The 24,897-nt window shown below is 37.2% G+C and overlaps 1 protein-coding gene across 1 annotated transcript in view; it reads left to right on the top strand.

The window, feature by feature from the left end:
- Positions 1-24,897, top strand: part of TTC29 (tetratricopeptide repeat domain 29) — a gene marked incomplete at both ends in the record, with an annotated part of 250,762 nt that overhangs the window by 154,317 nt on the left and 71,548 nt on the right. The window lies entirely within an intron of this gene.

The following is a 24,897-nucleotide window of genomic DNA, read 5'->3' as shown; positions in this document are numbered from 1 at the left end:
TGTTTCTCAATTCAGGTGTGAATGTTAATTGAGAAAATATTTGATAGTAATTTCTCTTTAATTCTACTTTTTTTTCCTACATACTTTTCTTGTGATAATTAGTCAAAATAGTCAATTAAAAACAAATAACTAGGGCTTCCCTGGTGGCGCAGTGGTTGAGAGTCCGCCTGCCAATGCAGGGGACACGGGTTCATGCCCCGGTCCGGGAGGATCCCACATGCCGCGGAGCAGCTGGGCCCGTGAGCCATGGCCACTGAGCCTGCGTGTCTGGAGCCTGTGCTCCACAACGGGAGAGGCCACAACAGTGAGAGGCCCGTGTACCTCAAAAAAAACAAAAAACAAAAAACAAATAACTAGAGGGGGGATGTAAGGGTCAGTTTTATGTATCAACTTGACTGGGCTCTAGTCCCAAGTTAAGAATTTCATTCATTTTTATGGCTGAGTAGTATTCCATTGTGTGTGTGTGTGTGTGTGTGTGTGTGTGTGTGTGTGTGTGTGTGTGTGTGAATGGCACATCTTCTCTATCCATTAATCTGTTGATGGACACTTAGGTTGTTTCCATACCTTGGCAATTGTAAATAATACTAATATGAGCATTGGGGTGCAAGCATGTTTTTGAATTAGTGGAGGTTTTTTTTGTCTATATACTCAGGAGTGGAATTGCTGGGCATCTCCTATCTGGAACTCTTTTTTTTTCCCCCCCTTAGGTCATTTAGATGAAACAATAATTTGTTTTTGTGTTTATTTCCTCCATAGAATAAATAGTAAATAATAGTAACTTTGGCACAAAGAAATTTTATTGGCTCTTTTACATCAGTAGAATACCACTTCACCGCTGTCTGTCCTCTAGTTAGAAAATAAGGAAAGGTCTCGTTCCTAATAGATGCATAATAAGAGAAAGCAAGATGAAGTCTTCAGAAATAGAGGACTTGTTGAATTTCAATGCACTCAGTGCTCAAGAAATATTTATAGTTGACTCTTAACTAACTACTTTCAGATAATACTTTGCTTATTCAGGATGTTGTCTTGTCACATATTTGGGCATTTGTTCTGTAGTTTTGCGTTATCTTCCCTTTATGCTCTCACTTTTTCTGCCCAGGAGCTAAAGCAGAGGAAGTATGATCCAGCTATTAGATTACTTGCTTTGATAAATGGTTTGGTGGAGAATACGTTGAGCTACTCACATTTTCAGATTTATCTGGGATAAACCCTAATCATCATAATGATAATCATGAAAAAAATACTCCTCAAAACTAGCTTCTGATAAGAGCCATTTATTGCAATCCTGTTTTTGGCTTTTTAAAAATATATTTTGCTTTGCTTTACTCTATGAAGTTATTTATTTTTCTATTCTTGTTACGTTTTATCTCCCCATTTTTTGTAAGGGCATGTTGTGCTCTAAAGGGCTTAGGACGAAACAAAAAATGCACTTCAAAATATTATTCAGACATGTAAAAAACAAAATAAATGAACAAACCAATGAACAAAAACCAACACATAGATACAGAGAACAGAGTAGTGGTTTTACCACAGGGGAAAATGGGGAGGGCAAAATGGGTGAAGGGGAGCAACTGTATGGTGACAGATGAAAACTAAATTTTTGGTGGTGAGCACGCTGTGAAGTATACAGAAGTAGAAGTATAGTGTTGTACACATGCAACTTATATAATGTATAAACCAATGCTACCTCAATAAAATATAAATTAAGAAAAATATTACTCAGACAGTAAAAATTCAGCTGTTCATGTGGTGGAGAAGATTAAACTCGCCAGAATGCTATAAAAGTACACCCCCTTACTGATTCCTTTGACCAAGAATAGAAATCTATGCGTGGATGAGCTACGTCATTATTAGAGTGAAAATAATAATCTTTCAGATTCAAATATAAATGAGAAGTTAGTTCAGTCAACATTTTAAGTGATAGACATTCTGTTTGGAAATAAGACCTGTAAGACATTATCAAACACTTGTTGTTTACACAGACATAGTTTTACCTCAAAATACACTAAAAAGCTAAATTTTACACTAAAATTTTAAAATTCTTCAAAAATATTTCTTAAACCACAACTCGTATTATTCTATCTTTGCTCTGCTTAAAAATCCTCATGGACTCGCTACTGTCCACAAGTTAAACACAAGCTTCTCAACCTTTTTTGACCACCTCCCTCCCCCGACAACACACACACACACACACACACACACACACACACACGCAACATACACTATTATCACCTTACTTCCAGCTCCAGTTCCATCCACGGAAATCTCACCCACCTTGCAAGGTCCTTCTCAAATGCTGAAATCTTCCCTCACCCCCTCTCACTTGAATATTACTTCTTCTCTCTCTTCCCATATTGAATGTCATTCATTTCTCTGCAAGCATTTTTCATTTGTCATATTCTGCATCCCATCATGGCCATTTCTGTAATTGCCTTGTCTGCCCAATTAGAGTATGAATCTCTTGAAAACAGGTCCTGATTCTTGGTATTCCCTACAAAAGAAGGCACAATGTCTGACACCTACTAGGTACTAAGTAAATATTTGTCAAATTAAATAGAATCAAATGAGTATGTGTGTCCTCGCCATAGGTTAGTTTGCACTAACCACTTTTTGAAACAAGATTTGTAGTTCCCTGCCTCCTTGAAAAATATGGGGAAAAAACCCACAAGCCAATGATCTAACACTGTATTTTGATTACCATCCGATTATCACACGAATGCAGGACAACAGCAAGTACGATGTTGACAAAATGAAGAAATACAGAAATATTATTTGGAAATCTGAGGAGCTTTTAGGTTTTCAAAGTTTACCTTTGTTCTCTGAAGAGGCATCTTTAATCTTGCTATTGAGGGGTCCCAGGTATTCAGAAAAAAGCAGATCAAAGATTTGAAAGATACATCATAAAAGCTGTGCAGTTATCTTTACCTGTGAGACTTCCATCCTCCAAACAAATCATTAGCTCACAGAGCAGGCAATATTCTTTTAAGCAGAGGAACATGACCCCCTAAGGGAATACAGCAGTGAGAGCACTCAGGTCTCTAGATAAAATAGAACAGTGATTCACCAGCAATCACCTCTCATCTTTGTATCTTTCAGAGGGAACACAGCAAATATAGGAACCTTCATACTCTTCTGATACGTTTAGATATGGCTGGAATGATTTCATACTCCTCCTTTCCCTTCCAATAGTAAAAAAAGAATAGATTCTCCTCCCAAATTTAGGAATTTAGAAGGAATTCAAATATTATTACAGTTCAATAAAATTATTCAGGCCCGAAGCAACAGAAATTGGTTGGCTCTGGAAGGCTTAAGGGTCTATGAATTTCTGCTGATTTCTCCAGAATATAATTTATTTTCCTTACCAGAACTATTAAGATGAACACACTGGCTAGTCAGTAAAGACACTTACAGTTTTCTACCAAAAAGCATGTAAAGGTTTCCTTGAGTGCCAAAACTATCATCCTAGTTTTATGAATCATTTAATATTCTTAAAGGAAAACAATAAAGAGCATGAATTTGTCTCTCATCCTTGGTTTGTGTTGGCTTGATGTGTGTTCCTTGGTTTAATGTCAAGCCACGTTTTCCTACCCTGTCCTTTTCTTGTATTTTTCATTCATGAATTTAACCATTTTAAAGAATGTGAAAAAAACACATTCACAAGTGAGTTTCACATTCTATTATACTTTGATCGCTACTTCTGTTTGTTAAATAACGATAACAATGAGGGAAATGTAATGGAACTAGCCAAAAAGTAAGCATGCAGGTTTTATATCATCCTATCGTCACAGAGCAAACCCGTCTCTAATAATGTGTTCAAAAACATGACATATAAAAAGAAGATTCTCGTGAAAATTGTGGATGAATCAAAGCTCACCCTACTGGCAGCTTGGTGTAATTGAGAGAGACTGTTACTCAAGAGTGTGATGACCCGGGTTATAATACCCTATTGAAGAGTAATTAGCTTCATGACTTTTGGCAATAGATTTCACTTCAAGTCTCTTTAGCCTGTTATCTGAGGTTTGAAATAAGTCATTGATAAGATTCCTCTGGAACCAACCACAATTCCTCAGTAAGAGCATTTTCTAAACAAGGAAGATATTTTGTAGTCCTTAAGAATATAATCTAGAGCTTCATGAGCATTTTATTTGTTGTTTTTCCCCCATAAACACTGGTTTCTGAGGGTTTCCGCAAGAGGTAATTATTATTATTATTATTATCATCCTCATAATCATCACTATAATATATCAAACAGCTGTATAAATGCCAGATGTATTACTTGATCCTTCTGCTAGAATTTATAATAAAGGAGTTTCTAGCTATCTGATGTCACATGCAATTTAACTTTTCCCTGGTTGGTTGACACGGTTGAGGTTGCTAAACCTAGTTAACCATTTTATCTGCAGACTTTCAATTCATTTGCCTGTTTTCAACCCTATGTCATACTTCCCCTCAGCATTTCCTCAGCCCCTACTTTTTCCCCACTATTCCTGGGGCCTCCAATTCCTATACATGCCTGGTTCTGTGATCATCATTATCTCTTCTTCATGCACTTTAGTTTGTGGATGTCTCTGCCCTCCTAAACCTGATACCACTCCTCTAGTACCTTTCTATCTTCTGAAAATGAGTTAAAATCTTCTTGAATTTTTTTTTTTTTTTTGGTTTCATAGAATCAGGAAAAGACTGAGTTGTGTGGTTACCAAAAAAATTACTTGGTCCACATGTTTTATTTCCAAATGTTCTCAGGTCCAGGGGAAGGCAGTCATGCAATAATCTGAAAGACAAAATGGATCTATAATCTAGTTTTCTAGAACTCTAGTCCAGGATTCTTTCCATGCCTTACAGTTCCTTACATATTATCTTATAGCTAGTAAAAGCCATATCTAACTTTTTAAAAGATTACATTTTAAATTAAAGTCTGGTTAAAAATATTCAGTGAAAAGAAACAAGTGGGACTTTACTTTTGGCCAAGATGGAATAACAAGGAAAAGATTTACCCTCCTATCTTAAACAACTAAAAAAACCCAAACAAAACATATAAGACAAAAGTTTGCAGAAATTGGACAACACACAGTGCAGGACAGTGATCCCTGAGAAAGGGAAACCAAATGAGCTGAGCTGTATGATTTCCTCAAGCCTAGAGGAAGTTGCCAGGCTGTAACACAGGGAAGGGAACGAAGGTAGAGGCAGCCCAGGAGATCCTTGGGTTGAGGAGACTGAATTAGGAGTCCAGGGAGACCAAGATGGCTGGAATTCACAGCAAAGGGTACTAGAAAGGAGAGAGCTGCAGAGAAGGAAAGAATGAGAGAGATCGACTGAGTGAGAGCTCCAGAGATATGCAGTCTTCTGCATACTGATCTGTATGTGCATGTAAAGAAACTATGGAAGGCTAAGGAAAGAACCACCCAAAAGGCTCAAGCAGAATAATCACCTAAGCTCAAACAGAGCCAGGAATTTTTTATGCTCCCACCAGTCAGAATGGAAAAGCCTCATAAAATATGGGGCATCAGGTGGAGGACTCATAAGCCTTAATAGTAGAGAAAAATTATCTCTAGATGAAAGACTACTTCGGTACCACCTACCAAAATTTAAAAACAAGTATCAAAAGCATCAAACTGCTTCTAAGTAATTTAACTGAATTCTAGAACAAAACTCAAGAATATTTATAGGAGTAAAAAATAAAAAGGTAAACTCCATAGTATCTGGCATCCAATCAACATTACATAGATAATACCAAGAAGCAGGAAGTTATAACTCATGATGAGGAGAAAATATATAAATGGAAATTGATGCAGAAATGCAACAGATGATAGAATTAGCATAACAGGACATAAAAATGTTATTAAAACTATATTTCATATGTTGAAGGATGTAATGGAAAGATTAAACATATAGAGCCAAGAAAGATATTTTAAAAAGCCAAATTCAATTTCTAGAAGTAAGAAATAAAATGTCCAAGCTGAAAAAGAAAATAAAACAACAACTTGGATGGGATTAGCAGCAGATTTAGATAATGCAAAAGACAAGATTAGCTTTGGAAATATAGCAGTAGAAACTATCCAAAATGAAATACAGAGAAAAAATACTGAAAGGATATGAATAGAGCATGTTAGAGAACCACGGTTAAACTTCAGGAAGCCTAAATGTGAGTAATTTGGAGACCCCAAAGAAGAGGAAAACAGGAAGGAACTGAAAAAATATTAAAAAAAATAATGAATGGCTGATTTTTTTTCTGAATTTGATGAAAACTATAAACCCAAATCTAAGAAGCTCTATGAACCCTAAGCAAAAGAAACATGAAAATTAAACCAAGATACACCATAATCACAGTGCTTAAAATGAGTGATAAACTGAAAAATCTTAAAAGCAGCTATGGTAGTGGTGCGGTGGCATAAACATAATAGGAGCTGGAGTCTTCCTGGAAACATGTAAATCAAACAAGAATGAATGAAGGAAACATGTAAATCAAACAAGAATGAATGAAGGAACTTATTTAAAGTACTAGAAGAAAAAAAGAACCATCAAACCTAGAATTCTATACCCAATGAAAGTATCTTTCAAAAACATAGTTAATACCATATAACCCAGCAATCCCACTACTGGGCATATACCCTGAGAAAACCATAATTCAAAAAGAGTCATGTACCACAATGTTCATTGCAGCTCTATTTACAATAGCCAGGACATGGAAGCAACCTAAGTGTCCATTGACAGATGAATGGATAAAGAAGATGTAGCACATATATACAATGGAATATTACTCAGCCATAAAAGGAAACAAAATTGAGTTATTTGTAGTGAGGTAGATGGACCTAGAGTCTGTCATACAGAGTGAAGTAAGTCAGAAAGAGAAAAACAAATACCATATGCTAACACATATATATGGAATCTAAAAAAAAAAATGGTTCTGACGAACCTAGGGGCAGGACAAGAATAAAGACGTAGACATAGAAAATGGACTTGAGGACACGGGGAGGGGGAAGGGTAAGCTGGGACGAAGTGAGAGAGTGGCCTGGACATGTATACACTACCAAATGTAAAATCGATAGCTAGTGGGAAGCAGCTGCATAGCACAGGGAGATCAGCTCAATGCTTTGTGACCACCTAGAGGGGTGGGATAGGGAGGGTGGGAGGGAGACGCAAGAGGGAGGGGATATGGGAATATATGTATACATATAGCTGATTCACTTTGTTATACAGCAGAAACTAACACAACATTGTAAAGCAATTATACTCCAATAAAGATGTTAAAAAATTAATTAATAAAATTTAAAAAAAAACAAGAAAATGTAGTTAAAATGAAGATTTTTCCAGGCATACAAAAGCTGAGAAAATTCATGACTAATATACCAGTACAAGGAATGGTAAACTCCTCCAGGCAGAAAGAACATGAATCTAGATAGAAACCTGGATCTACATAAAGAATGAATAAGAAAATGAGAAATGTGTCAGTAAAAATAAAATATTTTTCTTTCAAAAATTGCTTGAAAAAATAATTGACTGTTGAAAGCAAAAGTAATAACAACGTATTGTGGAGTTTATAACAGATGTGAAATTCAATTAAATTAAATGGAGAAATCTGGTTCTATAAAAACACATTCAGTTTCAACCAGGCAGACAGCTGCCAACTTGGGGACCACAATAGCTCCCTATTTGGACTGAATTTCTTAGTGCTCATCCCATCAACTCCTTTTTTGGGAACCCCCTGTTTTTGAAGCTCTATTCTCATTGCCTAGTGGTTGGGTCTCTTTAAAGGGGATTTATCAACATTTTGAGTTCCATCTTGTTTTTCCTTGGATTGAAAACAAACAATCTGGTTTAGGATGAGTGATCCATTTCTATCCTGAGTATCTTTCGGCCCCAAGTCATCCCAGCCTCCCGCAAACAGCCTCTGGTGTAGGCTTTGTGGATTTTGATGGCTTCCTTGCTATCTGTTATGAAAATTGTTTCAGACTCATAATATACGTCTTTGACTTCAGATCTGCCATCAGCCTCTTCTCCAAGGAGCCTATAAACTTTGAAAAAGCAGTCTCTAAAAATCCAAAATAAAATAAAACTAATGATCCTAAATATGTATCCAGTTGGTGATATAGTCACAGAGAAATGAAATATTCGAAGTAGCTTTAAACAGAAATTTCACTGTGTGTCTCTAGTTGGCTAAATCCTAAAAAATGTACCCCCTCCAAAAAAAAAGTAAACTGTTTTCAGTATTCATACTATTGATATTTATATTGGTTTTATTATTGTGAGACTGTTTTGTGTGTGATGTAGGATACATCAAATAGACAATTATTTCATATACTAAATCTTTTATTCCCAGTATCTTTGCAAACTAGGATTTTCAGTGTTGCACAAGTTTCCTCATTTGTAAAATCAGTGTAAGAAGGTAATTAAACTACATGATCTCTGAATTTCTTTTTCGTTCTTTTTTTTTTAACATCTTTATTGGGGTATAATTGCTTTACAATGGTGTGTTAGTTTCTGCTTTATAACAAAGTGAATCAGTTTTACATATACATATGTTCCCATATCTCTTCCCTCTTGCATCTCTTTTTAGTTCTTTAAGTCTATGACTCCTAGATTTCTAAGAAAATTCTTATGCTTTTAAAATTCGCTTTGTTCTAATTAAATTTAAGGAAATCTTGAAAACCAAAAGAATTAGTATGGGTTTTTAAAGCATCATGTTCTCAATATGATTTGCAGTAAACCCCATGTAATAACTCCTTTACATTGTTTTTGCCATAATACTACAATTATATCAACATATAGTGAAAGGGGAGGGGAAAATGAAGATTTATGAGAAGAATCGTTACATAAACTGAAATACAGTTACTTCAAAGTTCCTTAGCCATACTCTACAGTAACAGTTCTCTAAGGCTTTTTCAACAGACAAACTGAAGTACAGATTTAAGGCAAATTCAAAAGAGACAAGGCTGTGAATTTGGAAAAGGCATGTTTCAGTGATGAGCAGTTTTCTTTGACCAGATTCATCAGATTTTGTGTGGTGATTGAAGGCAGGCAATCTCTGTTTGAATCCCAGCTCCTTCACTTCATAGCTGGTGGACCTGGGTAACTTTACCTCACCTATAAAGAAAGATGACAGTTCCCACCCCACAAGGTTGCCTTGAGGGTCCAGTGACATAATGTATCTGTGTGGAAGACCCTGTTGGTTCCCTACCCAGTGGCCATTGCCCAACTTCCTTCCTGCTAACATAATCCTAATTGTTCTCTCTCTTCAAGTCACCGTGTCCTTGCAGAGGATGGACCTTCTCTATCCCCAGTGGTGGAGTATTTACTAATATTATGCCAGTCACCATGACCTCATTATACTTGCCAAGTGATAGCTTTCGGGAGGATACGGAACACAATTGTAATTAATGATACAAGAAGATCTCCTGAGGAATTCCTAGAAAGGTTTTCTTCATTCTTAAAAAGAGGCACAAACGAGGAGATTCCCTTTTTCCTGACTTTAAATGTTGATATATGAGTATGTACTGCCTGGAGCTGCCATAGCCAGTGTGCAACTAAGATATGAAAATGATGAGGATGGCGGTGGGAAAGCATAGAAGAAATCTAGATCCTTGATGACATCCTTGCTTGCTAAATTATCTAACCCTGTAATTGCCACCACCAGTTTTTTGTGTGTGACATAAATTTCCCTATCTAAGCCACTTTCAGCTCAGTTTTGTTACTTGCAGCTAAAAGCACTCTGACAATAAGATGCCAAGTAGTGCTGACACATTATCACAGCACAGAGTGGCGACTGTGTTTGTTGTCATAGCCCCAGCAGCTAGCACGATGCCTAGCACATAGTAGCGCTCAACGAATACTGAACTGTGGACAGTTTGTTGAAAAACCTACTTTTTATTAAATTCAGTTTTCAAGCATTAGACAGTATCTCAAAATCTGACATTCTTTCTGAATTTTAAAAATGCCCCATGTTCTAAATTTACTTACCCCTTCTCCCAACTTAATTCCTTTTCTAATTAGGATACCTGTTCTGCGGAGGTTCAAAGTTATGAGCATGATGAGGAGGAAATCAATCTAATTGAACTGATAACACCTTATTAGGAATGACTGAAAGTGCTTTAACCTATTCAAAAAACTAGGATTTTTTAAATGTTGGAAGATTACCTATTGCAAGAACTTAATTGAAATCACTCAGGGAGTAAGAGGCAAGCCAATAATGAATAATGAGGTCAATACATGGACTGGTCTTCCTAAGTCTTGGGATTTGCCCTAAATTCAACTTCACTGAGTTGTTCCTGAATTTCAGAGCTTTCCTTTCTTCAATATAAATCTCTACCTTTAAAAAAACGCTTATTAGGGTTTTCAGATGACAGATCACTCTCCCCTTAAGGAATCTGATGAAAGCTAAGGTCTCTCTCCTCTCTTCAGGAAAACATACATATAATACATGTATATGCATACATGCATATAATTTTCAGACAGTTCAGTAACCCCTGTGGAAGGGAGTAGAGATTACAAGTGCTTGCCAAGGTCTACTTCTTTACTCTTCTGGTCACATGGAAGACTGCATTTCTCAGCCTCTGGCAACTAGGCTGGGCTCTGTGACTAGTTCTGGCCAATGGGCAAAAGTTACTTCCCAGTGAAAGCAAAGCAGAGCCCACCTGAGATACTGCAGCTGATTCTCTCCCTTCTACAGTGATCATGGAGAAAGCCTTTAAAAACACTATGGAGCCACAAGATCAAAGCAGCTTGGGTCACTAAATATCCACATTTGTCCTGGAAAGCCATTCATGCCTGCAGCAGACCTTGTGTGAACACAGAATAATCCTTCCTTGTGGTGAACCACTGAGATTTTCAGAGTTGTTTGTTACCACAGCTTAATTTAGCCTGCCCTGACATCCACAAGCTTCAGGATTCTTCGTGATGGCTCCCTAGATAGTAGCAGTGGGAACTCCAGTGGGAGAGCTGGGATAGCAGTTTTCTATGACAATTTATAAATTGTGTGTTTATAGGTTGTAGGTCTGCCTATAATTTTTTAGAGGCCGAGATCCCTAAAATCCTTTTTTTTTCATTTCCAGTCCTAGTCACAGGAAGCAAGTTTGATAAGACAAATGGGAGATAAAACAGTAAAATGTATTCTTTTTTTTTGCATTATGTGGGCCTCTCCCTGTTGTGGCCTCTCCCGTTGCGGAGCACAGGCTCCGGACACGCAGGCTCAGTGGCCATGGCTCACGGGCCCAGCCGCTCTGCGGCATGTGGGATCATTCCGGACTGGGGCACGAACCCATGTCCCCTGCATTGGTAGGCGGACTCTCAACCACTGTGCCACCAGGGAAGCCCTAAAATGTATTCTATATATACTCTATGCTATTGTCAAAAACTTAAGAAAGATAAGCATCTTTTCTGTTACTATCATTTAAATCATGATAGATTAATCAAAGTGTACTTCTAATAAATTTCAAGAAAGAGCTTAGAGAATTCTGGCTCTGTACCTGATAAGAAAATAATTCAGGCTTCTGTACCTGATAAGAAAATAATTCCAAAGATGAAACATGCTGAAAAAGACAAATCAATACTTAATTGTAGCCAAATTTTTAAATAAAAAAGAGCACAGAACTTGAGCCTTAATTTCAAATTTCCTCATTCAAATGCAGTTCACTTATCTTCATATATTTTCTACAAGTGACAACTTTGCTTTCTTAGGAATCAAGTATGTCTTCAGAAAACTAATGCTCACTTCATTGGGAAATAATAATGTAGTTCAAGATCCCTCGGGTTGAAAGATCTTTTTTTTTCTTTTTCTTTTTTCCCCCCTCTGAGAGCCTCCTTCTCTATCTGCTGCCTTGGTTCAATAAAAGAGAATTCTTGATTGCTCAGACAAAAACTCTACTTCTTTTAGATTCTGTTCACAGTTCTTAGTAGCTGATGGCGTTACCAGTTTTAACCTTCCAATGTATACTGAATTCACAACTTCTAAGAAAAATGTAACTGGGTTTTTCTAATCTGGTTTTATTTCAATTTTGTCTTTAATTGCTAGTTTGAGAAGCTTATGAAAAGTTTGTTGGTTGCTTGGTTAGACCATTGTAAAACCAGAGTAAATGCTATAGCTGTACCAGTGCAAGGCTAGGGTTTGAAGTTCTGGGGGAACCCTGTTGTCACCCATTTATGTTTATCTCATTCCCAGTGAGGGGTCTTACCTCTGCTTCTAACTATGTCCTTTTACTTGCGGTCATGGATCCCAAATACTCTGTCAATTTAGCTAAATACTTTCTACCATTGTTAGAATTGGGGGGAAAACAACCCTCCCCTATGTATATTTAATCCCTCTTTAGTAAGGCTCTATGTGGACAATTCCATATGATTTCTTCTGAAAAAAGAAGTTAACATTAACATTTAAAATATGAACATACTGAAGGCACAAATTCTGTTGGCTTCTAATTTTTTCCAGAGTTTCCCTGAAACTTTGGGTATTGTGTGGGAGCTTTATTTCTATTTACCTCTCACCTTGGTATTTTCATTATTATTAATTTTAATTTTTTTAACCACAACATCAATAAAAAATTATATCCATGGTCCCAGAATTTGCTTTCCTGTTAAATTCTTTTACTCTGTCCTCACTGTATTTTTTTTTTTTTTTTTTTTGCGGTACGCGGGCCTCTCACTGTTGTGGCCTCTCTCGTTGCGCAGCACAGGCTCCGGACGCGCAGGCTCCAGACGCGCAGGCCCAGTGGCCATCGCTCACGGGCCCAGCCGCTCCGCGGCATGTGGGATCTTCCCGGACTGGGGCACGAACCCGTGTCCCCTGCATCGGCAGGTGAACTCTCAACCACTGTGCCACCAGGGAAGCCCTTTCCTCACTGTATTTTTAACTCCCAGACCTGAGTGAAGGCTTTTATAATCTAGTTTCCCTAGCATAATTAATAGAAAAATAAGTATTTTTCATGATGAATATTCTTTTAAAAATTAGAAATCATTTATAATGCCTTGTTATGATGACTGACTTGACTAACAATCCTTGGATGTATATTTCACTTCTCATGGATAATGTCTGCCTCCCGGGGTGGGTACAGTGTGCTCAGTATGGGAAATATTGAGCAAGAGTCTAATCAGATGAAATGATAGTATATTTCTTAATTTTAATGCCATATCATCCTGACTGGTGTCTTGACCTTCCTGAAGTGAATCCCTGAAAACACTACAAATGCACCTGAATACAGTTACTTTTTGAATCATCTGAACTACTGTAGCAATAAAATAACTATTAACAGCACCAATATTTATCACCCCAAATCCTTTAACAGGACAGTGTACTCAGGTTTTTTTCTTCCTTTCATTGCCTGCTAACCTTCAATCAAAAAATCTGAGCCAAATAGATGTTCTTTCATCACTCCCTCAAGGTAAACAAAGTTGAACTTTGTCACACCAATAGGGAAAACTAAAGGTAGCTCATTTAAGGGCTGTGCCTCTAAGGGACTGTATTTATTGACTTCTAACATGGAATCAGGCACTCAAAGTGAGAAAAGACCAGTTAATTTTGGCCTTTAGTGAGACGAGTCTGATTTCTCAGAATTAAGACTACATATACATTTCATTGTATCAGTAGGTAATAAAGTGTATTTTGCACTCTTATCAAAGGAAGTTTAATTTAACACTTTCAAAGATCTAGTTTTGCTTATTAAGTGTGCTCCTGGGAAAAGATACATCGTTTTCCTCAAGTCTCCACATATTTGTAACTCAGATATAAAAGTAACAATGAAGACATATGAAATGAAATGAAGCTTCAAAATCAATAGTCAGGAAGCAGATTAATGAGAAAGACCGGGGGAGAAATTTGGGTCAAAATGACCATCATAAAATTTTGAGGTTAATATTTTTACTATTCACATTTGTTTGGCCCAAGTTTTCACCACTACCCACTAACAGGATTATGAAAAGAAGAAAATCTGCTATACAGAAGGAAGCTATTATGTCCAGCCTTTAGGTCTTAATTAAAATTAAAAACTAAATTAATAAAAATTAAAAATTCATTGTGTTGAATACAACATTAGGAAAGGAAACTCTTTTTCCATATAAATCTTAGTAGAGACAGATGAACAGAATGATACAATTTTATCATAAGAATACTCCCTAAAATATTGATGTCCAAATAGATATATTATTAATAGACATATATATATCAATAGATATATAGATTATAGATATGTCTAATATATCTTTGGATATATATATATATATATACACATACATATACAAATATATATCATCTGAATGAATTCACTTGTTCACTCACTTTCATCCAGGGCTTTTACCCTGTAATCTTACTTGAAGATTTATATGATGAAATGTGAATATAGTATATTCCTTAGTAATTTGATTGGCAGGAAACAGAGAACAAAACATTACACACACAGCTTTTAAATAATTTATGATTACTTACATGAATCTACTAAGTTTAGGCACACAATTATATGACTAATTATGTTGAAAATCCAAGTGGATGCTTAAATAGATGACCATGCCCTGAGGCCTTTCCAGTTGTTTCTGCTGTCTCATTTAACCATGCAAATGTTATTAAGCATTTCCTGGCTAAAAATTTTCAAGCATGTGCAAGTGTAATTGCATAGATAATTATGCATAATACTGTCACTTTCTATATCTAACATAGAATTTTCCTTTTAAAAAAATACATCAGTTTTCTACTGGTAGCCTTCTCAATACATGCCAAGAAAAATATAATTTGTAAAAGATAGGTAAATCAAAATCAATCTATTTTGCTCTTTCTCCAGGAGACTTCTTGACTCTCTTTAGTACATCAATTTGAAGGGAAACAAAGAAAGATCAAGCCATATACTAAAATTAAAGAAAATTCTAAATACCTGTATATGAAACAATCTATATTTGTAATAATTCAACAACTATTTTTAGATCCACACAAATATACAAACTTGATAACAGGGTATACAAAAGAACTAACTGTTCTGATCTACAACTAAATATGTATATGGCAGGTCTTTCAGGTTTGCAGATACTAAGCCTAGTTTATAAAACAGCAAAAAATGTTCAGAAAAAAATTAATGAGCACATACACATTGGCAGGTTAATTTCTTGTCATGAGAATATTAAGGAAGCTTTACAATATAGAATCCTGCCTGATGCCATGTCTCGCCAGCCCTGCCTAACAAATCACAGGTCCCAAGGCAAAGTTCAGCATGTGTGCAGCTGATTGGTGGAGACTGGCTCACATGACCCTTTCCAGCTGCAGGGGAAGCTGGGAAAGTGAATATCTGGCTTTTCAATGAATAGGCTGGGAACAAGTCCTAGTTTTCCACTTAAATTTATAAAGTAGAGAATCCCTTAAGCATGGAAACAGTGGTTTAGATGCTGTCAGGGAACCACTAGAAATAGTGCTGAGTGCTATGAAGGAAAAAATAAAGAGGGGTAAGAAGACACAAAGTGATTGGGTTTGGGGAGGGCTATGTTAAACAGAAAGTTCAGAGAAGTCTTTCAAAAGAGGCATGGTTTGTAAAGAAACCTGAATTGAAATGATGAAGCAAGCTGTGTGAATATCTAGGAGGGTGGGGAGAAGATATCCAGGTAAAGCTGGGCTTGTTTGAGTAACAACAAGAAGACCAATATGGTGGGAGAAAATTGAGTGAGGAGAAGGAAGAACTGAGGATCCAGTGGTAGCTAGTTAATTTAGGTCTTTCAGGCCATAGTGATGACTTTGGATTTTATTCCAATTGTGATGGAAAATTGTTACTGAGGTCTGAGAATAGGACTCTGACTTTTTAAAAAGATCACTTTGGCTGCTGTGTGAAGAACAGGTTGTAAAGCTTTTTGTGGGCTTTTTGACTAAAACCTACAGTAAGAAATATATTTTACTTTGTGATGCAGAATAAGCAATTGAATCAAGAATTTGACAAAACCATACTTACTACATGTGATGCACTCTGGTAATTTTTCTATTGTAGTCTAATCTATTTCATCTTTAATGATTTTAAAGAAATTTTAAGTAGAAGATTCTTAGGAGGAAAAATGACACTGAAATTAGTATTGTTCATTGGTGATTCAAGATATTCTGTTGCATTTTCTATTATGATTCAAGTATTTGAAGATATCCTGTGTAAAATTAAACTTCACAATAAGCCTTAGGCATTTTCTCAAGAGTGCAACTCAAGGACCACTTGCATCAAAAATTATCTGATCGGTGATGGTGGGAGGTTGTTATAAATGCATACGCTAGGGCCTTACCACGGACTCATTGAACCAGAATCTCCAGTGAAGGGGCTTGAGAATCTACTTTCAACAAGCTCACCAGGTGATTCTCATGTGTGAGAAATGCTCTTAAATTTTTCAATATTTTAAGGCTTAGATAATGCAAGGTTAGCTTTTCCTCATGAATATGTGATATTTCACTAATGTATGTAAACCTATTTAGTGAGTCTTCAGATAACATTTCTTATCAATATTTAAATTCATATATGATAAATGGAAAACACTGTAAACCAATACATCTCTTCCCTTGGCTTCCTTTATATATCTATTTTAAAATCAAGTGAACACCTTTGAACTCTTCCTTTTTAATTCCAACTCTTACTGTTAGTTCACATCATTTATCAGAAATAATAATCTTTTTCTCTGCTCAGTTACCTTCCCTTTTCCTTCTAAATGTTTCTAAAATTTCACTTCCCCAAGAATCTACCTACGCATGTTGAAACATGGTTAAATACCACATATTCACAACTCCACAGGTCTAAGTGGTATATGGCAGTGGTATATGATATGGCATATCATTTCTCAATAGGTTCGTGTGTCACTGATATTTACTAAACATATCCTCCACTGTGGCACAGGGGGAGTTTTCTCATCATGTCATTCTGTTTTGATGCATTATGGGTACAACAGGTTAGATGGTTTCTCTAGAAAAAAAGTTTTCACAGTATCATTAAAGTGTATGGGAAATTTGTCTTTACTCGGTTCTAAAATGGAACAGGAAACCCGCTAAACAGCTGTCATATGGATCACACGCATGTGAAATCAGGCTTCAATCCGGCACATTTGATGTTGGTAAAGAATGGGGCTTGAGACCTGATGTCATAAAGTCACTTTGTAAAATGTTTTCCAGTTTCACATTCACTGTTGATGTGGATGGAACAAAGTCCCCCATATCGCTGGTTTCACCATAGCAAAGCCTGTCACGGGGACATTATCCTCATCCTTAGCGAAAGCAAAATGTCCTGACTTACATGCCCATACATCAAAGGGATCCTCTCCCGTTGACTCTGCTTCAAAAACAAAAAAGGGACAGAATTCTTATGTGTTGGGGAAACATGGGGTTAAAGTGGACTGCATTTCGGGAAGTGTGCAGTTGACTTGCTCTGTGGCGAGAGGCTGCAGCCCTAGCTAATGACTTGTAGGTACGGAATCCTCAGTTCTCTCAGGTGGTTTCAGTCGATCAGTTTCAGCAGAATGATGAAAAGGTTGAGATAAAATAAACTGACAGTTGCTACTCATCGTAGGCAGCAAGCTGTACCCAGGCAGCTGAGACCCTGGGAGCCCTCTTTCTTAAACAAAGGCTTTCACTGCAGTGAGCAATGCACTCCAAATAACAAAAAAATGGGGGCAGGTTGGCAGCTGGTGACGGACAGGAGGAGGGAAAGGAGGGAAACTGGGAAACACAGCAATTGTTGGCTAATTAGAAGCCATTCCCGCCTACTTAATACCAACCCATTAAGCAGAAAATACTTTTCATCTTTCTCTCCTGCTACACATGACATTATACTCCAATCAATACCCTTCCGCTGGCTGCCTCAGTGCCCACAAACGACTACACTGCAAGTTTAAGAATGTGGTAATTGATTTGGGACAGTGAAACTGCAGCTTTCACAGTATATTTTCTGAAGATACTAATGCAGTGTTTGTGATGCTTAGATAAAGTAGTCATAACTGTAAACTGACAGCTGTCAAAATTGAAAAACAAAAGAGAAAACCGAATCATGGTAGACTCATTTGAGCCTTAATAGCAAACAATCATGTAAATCAATTTTCCCCCTTTTGGGGAACAACGCAAATATTTGGCTTACTAAATTCACTATCACTACCTCCATTTCAGTCTTCACACAGACACACAGACACACACACATGAAATTTATAAGGTGACATATGGGAAGTATAATAGGTGTACATAAAATTATCTTACATTGTGTTTGAGCAGGATTTTAATAGAATTCTTTCATTGGCCCCACTTTTAAACTTATGGGAATTGATCTCAACAACTCAAATAAACTACTGGAAATTTATCCTAATGCAATAGGATAATACTTGTGTACCATTACCTTCATATTACTTTGAACAATTTCCCATCTGCCCTTTGCATATGAGAAACAGATTCTATCTTAAATAATATTTACATAAAAATAATATGTATATAATATTATTCTTCCTTGTTTCAGTACTGTGACATTTGTAAAGCTTTTTTTTTTCTGAACCTAAATATCAGCTTCCAAATTTTATATAGTTTTCTAACCAATAGTCAATCCCCACACACTGTTTCTGACACATTGATCACAGAGTTAACCAATACTTACAGATTTTGGAGTAGTAGGTAATAAAAAGGAAAACAGATTGTTTCCTATGCTGTATCAAAATAACTAGGAAAGTCTTGAGGAGCAAAAAGGATTTCAGAAACTGAGGTTTAAAGTCACTGTACAGAAGGTGGTGACACAAGACTGCCTTGGGATTTTAGAGTAGACCTTGAGTAGGGAAAATTTACTGGAAATTAATACTGATCCAAAGGGTAGAGCATGGTGCTCTGGTTTCATTTGTGTGCATAAAACAAATGAGGTGAGATCCAAATTATCTTTGTACTGAATGTGAGAATGGATTAAGCTTTACATGTTGACTCAACTGTGTTATTTTAAAGCACGCATTTCAAACACAGTCACGATTATTACCCAAAGTATTGCCTGGCAGTGCCAGACTTTTGTAGAAGAACAGATACTAACCACCCCTGCATTACAACTTACACACACCTGTAAGAGGAGACTTCCAAACATGGCACACTGCAGGAAGAGTAATAGGAAGAGGGAGTCTTCTTGCTTTAAAATTATGACCTGATTTCAAAACACAGCCCCATTCATTAGTTTTATTTCTCAGAAAAAGTTAAATTACTGATATCAGGCCTTATGAGTAACTCATAGAAATATTCTTCTGGTCTCCTTAGCCAACCAAGTCTACTATTTCAATTGAGAGAGAGAGAGAGAGCGTGTGTGCGCTCGCGCGTAGGTTCATGGGTATGTATAGTCATAGATACTATTAGAAAAATGGAAACAACAGCAAAAGAGTTAATATCACTTTAAGATTTATTAACAGAAATGTTAATAGAAATAGCAAGTCTTTTGTTATTAGACTACACTTTTGCCTTTGAAACCAGACAGCTTGAGAGGCATGTGAAAGCATTGAGCGGGACTTACAAAATTATAATGAAGAAGGTTAATCATTGGGAAAATGTGACACATGAGTAAAGGTTCAGAGTATTAGACTGTGGGGAGATAAGATTCTCTAATAACTGTCTTCAAGTAGGTGTCATTAAGGAAAAGATACTTTAACAACTGCCCTCCGTCTTCTAAGGGAAAAAGCAAAAGAAAATGGATTTACTACTAGAGCATATAAATACTTCACTTATCAATCAGTCAAACTTTGATGACTTCAACAAACCAAACATTTACTTTGTTGATGCTGTTGAGTCAATTGCAACATACTTTATAGAAGAGTATATTTACCCCTTAATAAGTATATTAAAAACAAGGCGGCATATTATAAACAGACACAGTGACAACATCAATAAACATTAGCTGAAAATAAGAAGAAGGTTGACACACACACACATAAACATTCGTACAAGCACTCAGTAGTCTGGGGCCAATTTACGTGGGAGCAAAGAAACCTTACAAATTCATATATTGTTTTTTTCTATTGATGGCCCTTAGCCACCGAGAAAAGATTAAATTACATTCATTTTTAGTCTATTTAAACATGCAGGGTAATCTTAAGGAAATTTTCTTTTGTAGAACTTTAGTGATGTATAAAAGTCCCAGATTTCTAGTTGAGTCTTCATTTTACAGATGAAGAAAATTACGTTTACGTGGGGTAAGCTGTCCTACCACAGGCCAAACAGAGGAAGTGGTAGCATCAGAACTTGAATGGATATCCAAAAAGCACACCTCACACCCTTTCCATTTTACTCTACTGCCTGCAACAAGTTTACCATTTAAATTTTTTTTTTTTGGTACCTGGTAAATTTATCTAAAAAGTTTACCCTCTGCCATCTAAAACAGAAGATTAGAAACATAAGGGGATTTGAAAACTACTGAATTAATTCAAGCACTGAGTTAATTGTTCAGTCTACGTCACAAGTTTTTAGAAAGTTTAGAGATAGAAGTGTGTCTTTGGGGGATGGTCCAAGATAGCAACATAGGAAGATCCTGAACTCACCTCCTCCTGGACACACAAAGTCTGCAGCTACCTATGGGATAACTCCCACTGAAAAAGGACCGAAAACTAGCTTAACATCCTCCTCCACAGCAAGGGATAGAAGGGCACAGTGAGACGGTAGGAAAGGCAGAGACATGGTCTCACCAAAACCCTCACTCCTGGTGCAATGACACACACTAGGGAAGGCTCTCGCAGACCCAGAGCCTCTCCCTTGAGGACCAAGGGGTTTGTGCCACACATCGGGCACCCCAACCCTAAGAACCTGCACCAGAGAAACAAGCCCCTCCCCAAAAAAATCTGGTTTTGGAGACAAACAGGGCTTGTATCCAGGGGATCTGGAGGATTGTGGGGATCTAAGATACTCCTGTTGAGGGGCTAATGTGCAAACTCTCTTATCCCGGGAGCCAGTGCAAAGGCAACAGTTTGAGAGATGACTGAAATATATGTGAAGGAGATTCAGTTGCTAATCTTATAGTGTCTGTCAGAGGGGCAGGGATTAGTTGGAATTTTCCTCAGGGACAGAGGCACTGGAGAACACTATTTTTTACACATTCCCTTTACCTTGCTAGCACAGATGGGCATGTGCAGACACATGGATAAAGCTGAGGGCATGCCGTGCACCCAGTGCTCATCCCAGGCCTCGCTAAAAACACAGGTGTGCTCCACCCCAGCACTCTTCTCTGGCATCGTTAAAACCAAGGGCATGCCGAATCCAATACTCTTCCACAGCCTCATTGAAGCTGGTGGGTCAGCACAGTACACACATGGGATACCTCTTGATTGCCTGGCTCTGATGGACAGAAAGGTTTGTGCTCCTGGACACAACAAGACTGTAATAATTGGGAAGACAGAGTTCTGGGCAGGATACCACACCCAGAACACTCCACAGACAGCAGCCTGAAACATACCACCAGTCCACAAGTGAAAAAGGCCCTTTTAATTGTCCTAGAGCTTTAACCTGAGGGACAGGCTTCAGGTTTGCTATAAATCTAAAGGCTACAGACATGCACCATCTATGTGTCCTCCCTTGAACTCACCACAGCTCGTTGGTACCTCACAGAAGTGAGACTCTACATTCATATGAATCCCTGATTCTTGCAAATGTTGCCCTGAGGACATCTCCAGATCTTCTAGTCTGAAGGTCAGCAGCATCTACAATTCCAGTCCCACAGGACTGTATATATCTGTGCACTTTAAAGCTGATGCCTGAGAATCTAGATTCCAGGAAGCTTGATCTGAGATCACTGACTGAAGTGCTGACTGAGATCACTTCCTTTGGAACACTGAGATCTTGGCACACCCTCAACAACTGAGACATATCAAGAATAAATCAGGGGCTTCCCTGGTGGCGCAGTGGTTGAGAGTCCGCCTGCTGATGCAGGGGACGCAGGTTCATGCCCCAGTCTGGGAAGATCCCACATGTTGTGGAGTGGCTGGGCCCCTGAACCGTGGCCACTGAGCCTGCGCGTCTGGAGCCTGTGCTCCGCAATGGGAGAGGCCACAACAGTGAGAGGCCCGCATACCACACACAAAAAAAGAATAAATCAGGCTACTAAAACAATCGCAAAGGTTCAAGAGACAATCAAGAGCTAGGGTGAGGATGAATGATAAGGTTCATCTCCGACACAAGACCACTCTTTCAAGACTAGGAGAGGTAGCTGTTTCACCTAATACATACAAACAACACAGACATTCAAGGAAAATGAGAAAACAGGAATATGTTCCAAACCAAAGAACAAGACAAAACCTCAGAAAAAGACCTTAATGAAACAGGGATAAGTAATCTACCTGATAAAGTGTTCAAAGTAATGGTCATAAAAATGCTCACCAAACTCAAGAGAAGAATGGATGAACATGGTGAGAACATCAACAAAGAGATAGGAAATATAGGAAAGTACCAAATAGAAGTCACAAAGTTGAAGAACTGAACTGAAAAATACACTAGAGGCATTCAATAGCAGACTAGGTGAAGTAGAAGAACAAATCAGTGACCTGGAAGACAGGGCATTGGAACTCACCCAAACAGAGCAGCAAAAAGAAAAAAGAATTTTGAAAACTGAAGATAACTTAAGACCTGTGGGACAACATCAAGTGGAATTACATTCACATTATTTGGGTCCAAGAAGGAGAAGAGAGAGAGAAAGGGGGAGAAAGCTTATTTGAAGAAATAACTGAAAACTGCTCTAACCTGGGGAAGAAAGCAGACATCCAGGTCTAGGAAGCCCAGAGAGTTCCAAATAAGAAGAACTCAAAGAGATCCACACCAAGACACATTAAAATGTCTAAAGTTAAATAGAGAATCATAAAAGCAGCAGGAGAAAAACAATTTGATATGTACAAGGGAACCCCCATAAGACTATCAGCTGATTTCTCAGCAGAAATTCTGCAGAGCAAAAGGGAGTGGTATGATATATACAAAGTGCTAAAAAGAAAGAGTATCCAACCCTGAATACTCTACTCAATAAGGGTATCATAAGAATGGAAAGAGAGTTAAAGAATCTCCATACAAGCAAAAGATAAAGGAGTTCATCACCACTAAACTGGCCTTGCAAGAAATTTTTAAAGGTCTTATTTAAACTGAAAAGAAAAGGCACTAACAAATAATAAGGAAACATATGAAAGTAAAAATCTCACTTGCAAAGGTAAATATATATCAAGGGCAGTGGATCAACCACTATGGTTAGTAGTGGTTAGTATGAAGGTAAAAATACAAGAGCAATAAAATTAATTGTAACTACCATAATTAGTTAAGGGATATACAAAATTAAAAGATTTAAAATATAATATCAAAAACATAAAATGAGGGGTGGGGATGTAAAAATGTAGTTTTTGATATGTGTTCAAATTTAAGTTGCCACCAACTTAAAATAGACTGCTATATATGTAGACCGTTATATGTGAGCCTCATAGTAACTAAAAAGAAAAACCTACAGTAGATACACAAAAGATAAAAAGAAAGGAATCTAAACATAACACTAAAGAAATTATCAACCCACAGAGGAAGAAAAGGAAAAAGGAACAGAAAGGAACTACAAAAACAGCCAGAATACAATTAATAAAGGCCAATAAGTACATACTTATCAAAAATTACTTTAAATGTAAATGGTCTAAATTCTCCAATTGAAAGACATAGAGTGGCTAAATGGATTAAAAAAACAAGCTCATCTATATGTTACCTACGAGAGACTCACTTCAGATCTAAGGACACACAGTATAAAAAGGAAGGGATGGAAAAAGATTTTCCATGGAAATAGAAACAAAAGATAGCTGGTGTAGCTGTACTTGTATTAGACAAAATAGACTTTAAAACACAGAATGTAATAAAAGACAAAGAAGGGCATTACATAATGATAAAGGGGTCAATCCAACAAGGGGATTTGATATTTGTAAATATTTATACACCCAGCATAGGAACATCTAAATACATAAAGCAAATATTAACAAACCTAAAGGGAGATTTTGACAGTAATACAATAATAATAGGGAACTTGAAAATCCCACTTACATCAATGGGTATATCATCCAGATAGAAATAAATAAGAAAACATCAGCCTTAAACAACACATTAGACCTGATGAAATTAATAGATATCTACAGAACGTTCCATCCAAAAGCAGCAGAATACACATTTCTCTCAAGTGCACCTGGAACATTCTCCAGGATAGATTGTATGTTAGGCCACAACACAAGCCTCAATAAATTTAAGAATATTGAAATCATATCAAGCACCTTTTCCAACCACAACAGTATGAAACTAGAAATCAATTTAAAGAAGAAACCTGAAAACACCACATACAGATGGAGATTAAATAACATGCTACTAAACAGCCAGTGGGTCAGTAAAAAATTAAAGGGGAAATTAAAAAGTACCTAGAGACAATGAAAATAGAAATACAACGTAGCAAAATCTATGGAATGCAGCATAAGTAGATCCAAGAGGAAAGTTCATAGTTATAAAATCCCACCTCAAAAAACAGAAAAATCTCAAATAAATAAATTAACTTAATACTTAAAGGAACTAGAAAAAGATGAAGCCCAAAGTTAGTAGAAAGCAGAACATAATAAATGAGAACTAAGGGGCTTCCCTGGTGACGCAGTGGTTGAGAGTCCGCCTGCCGATGCAGGGGACGCAGATTCATGCCACAGTCTGGGAAGATCCCACATGCTGCGGAGCGGCTGGGTCCATGAGCCGTGGCTGCTGAGCCTGCACGTCCGGAGCCTGTGCTCTGCAACAGGGAGAGGCCACAACAGCGAGAGGCCCACATACTGCAAAAATAAATAAATAAAATAAAATAAGTGAGAGCCAAAATAAAAGAAATAGAAACTAAAAAAATCACTAGAAAAGATCAGTGAAGCTAACAGCTTGTTCTTTGAAAGGATAAATAAAATTGAACAAAACTCTAGCTACACTCACTAAGAAAAATAGAGAGAGGGCTC

Source organism: Grampus griseus (assembly GCF_964374135.1).
Source record: "Grampus griseus genome assembly, chromosome: 4".
Classification (NCBI taxonomy): Eukaryota; Metazoa; Chordata; class Mammalia; order Artiodactyla; family Delphinidae; genus Grampus; species Grampus griseus.
The sequence above is the reverse complement of the archived record's forward strand: the minus strand, read 5'-3'. Positions and strand labels throughout refer to the sequence as shown.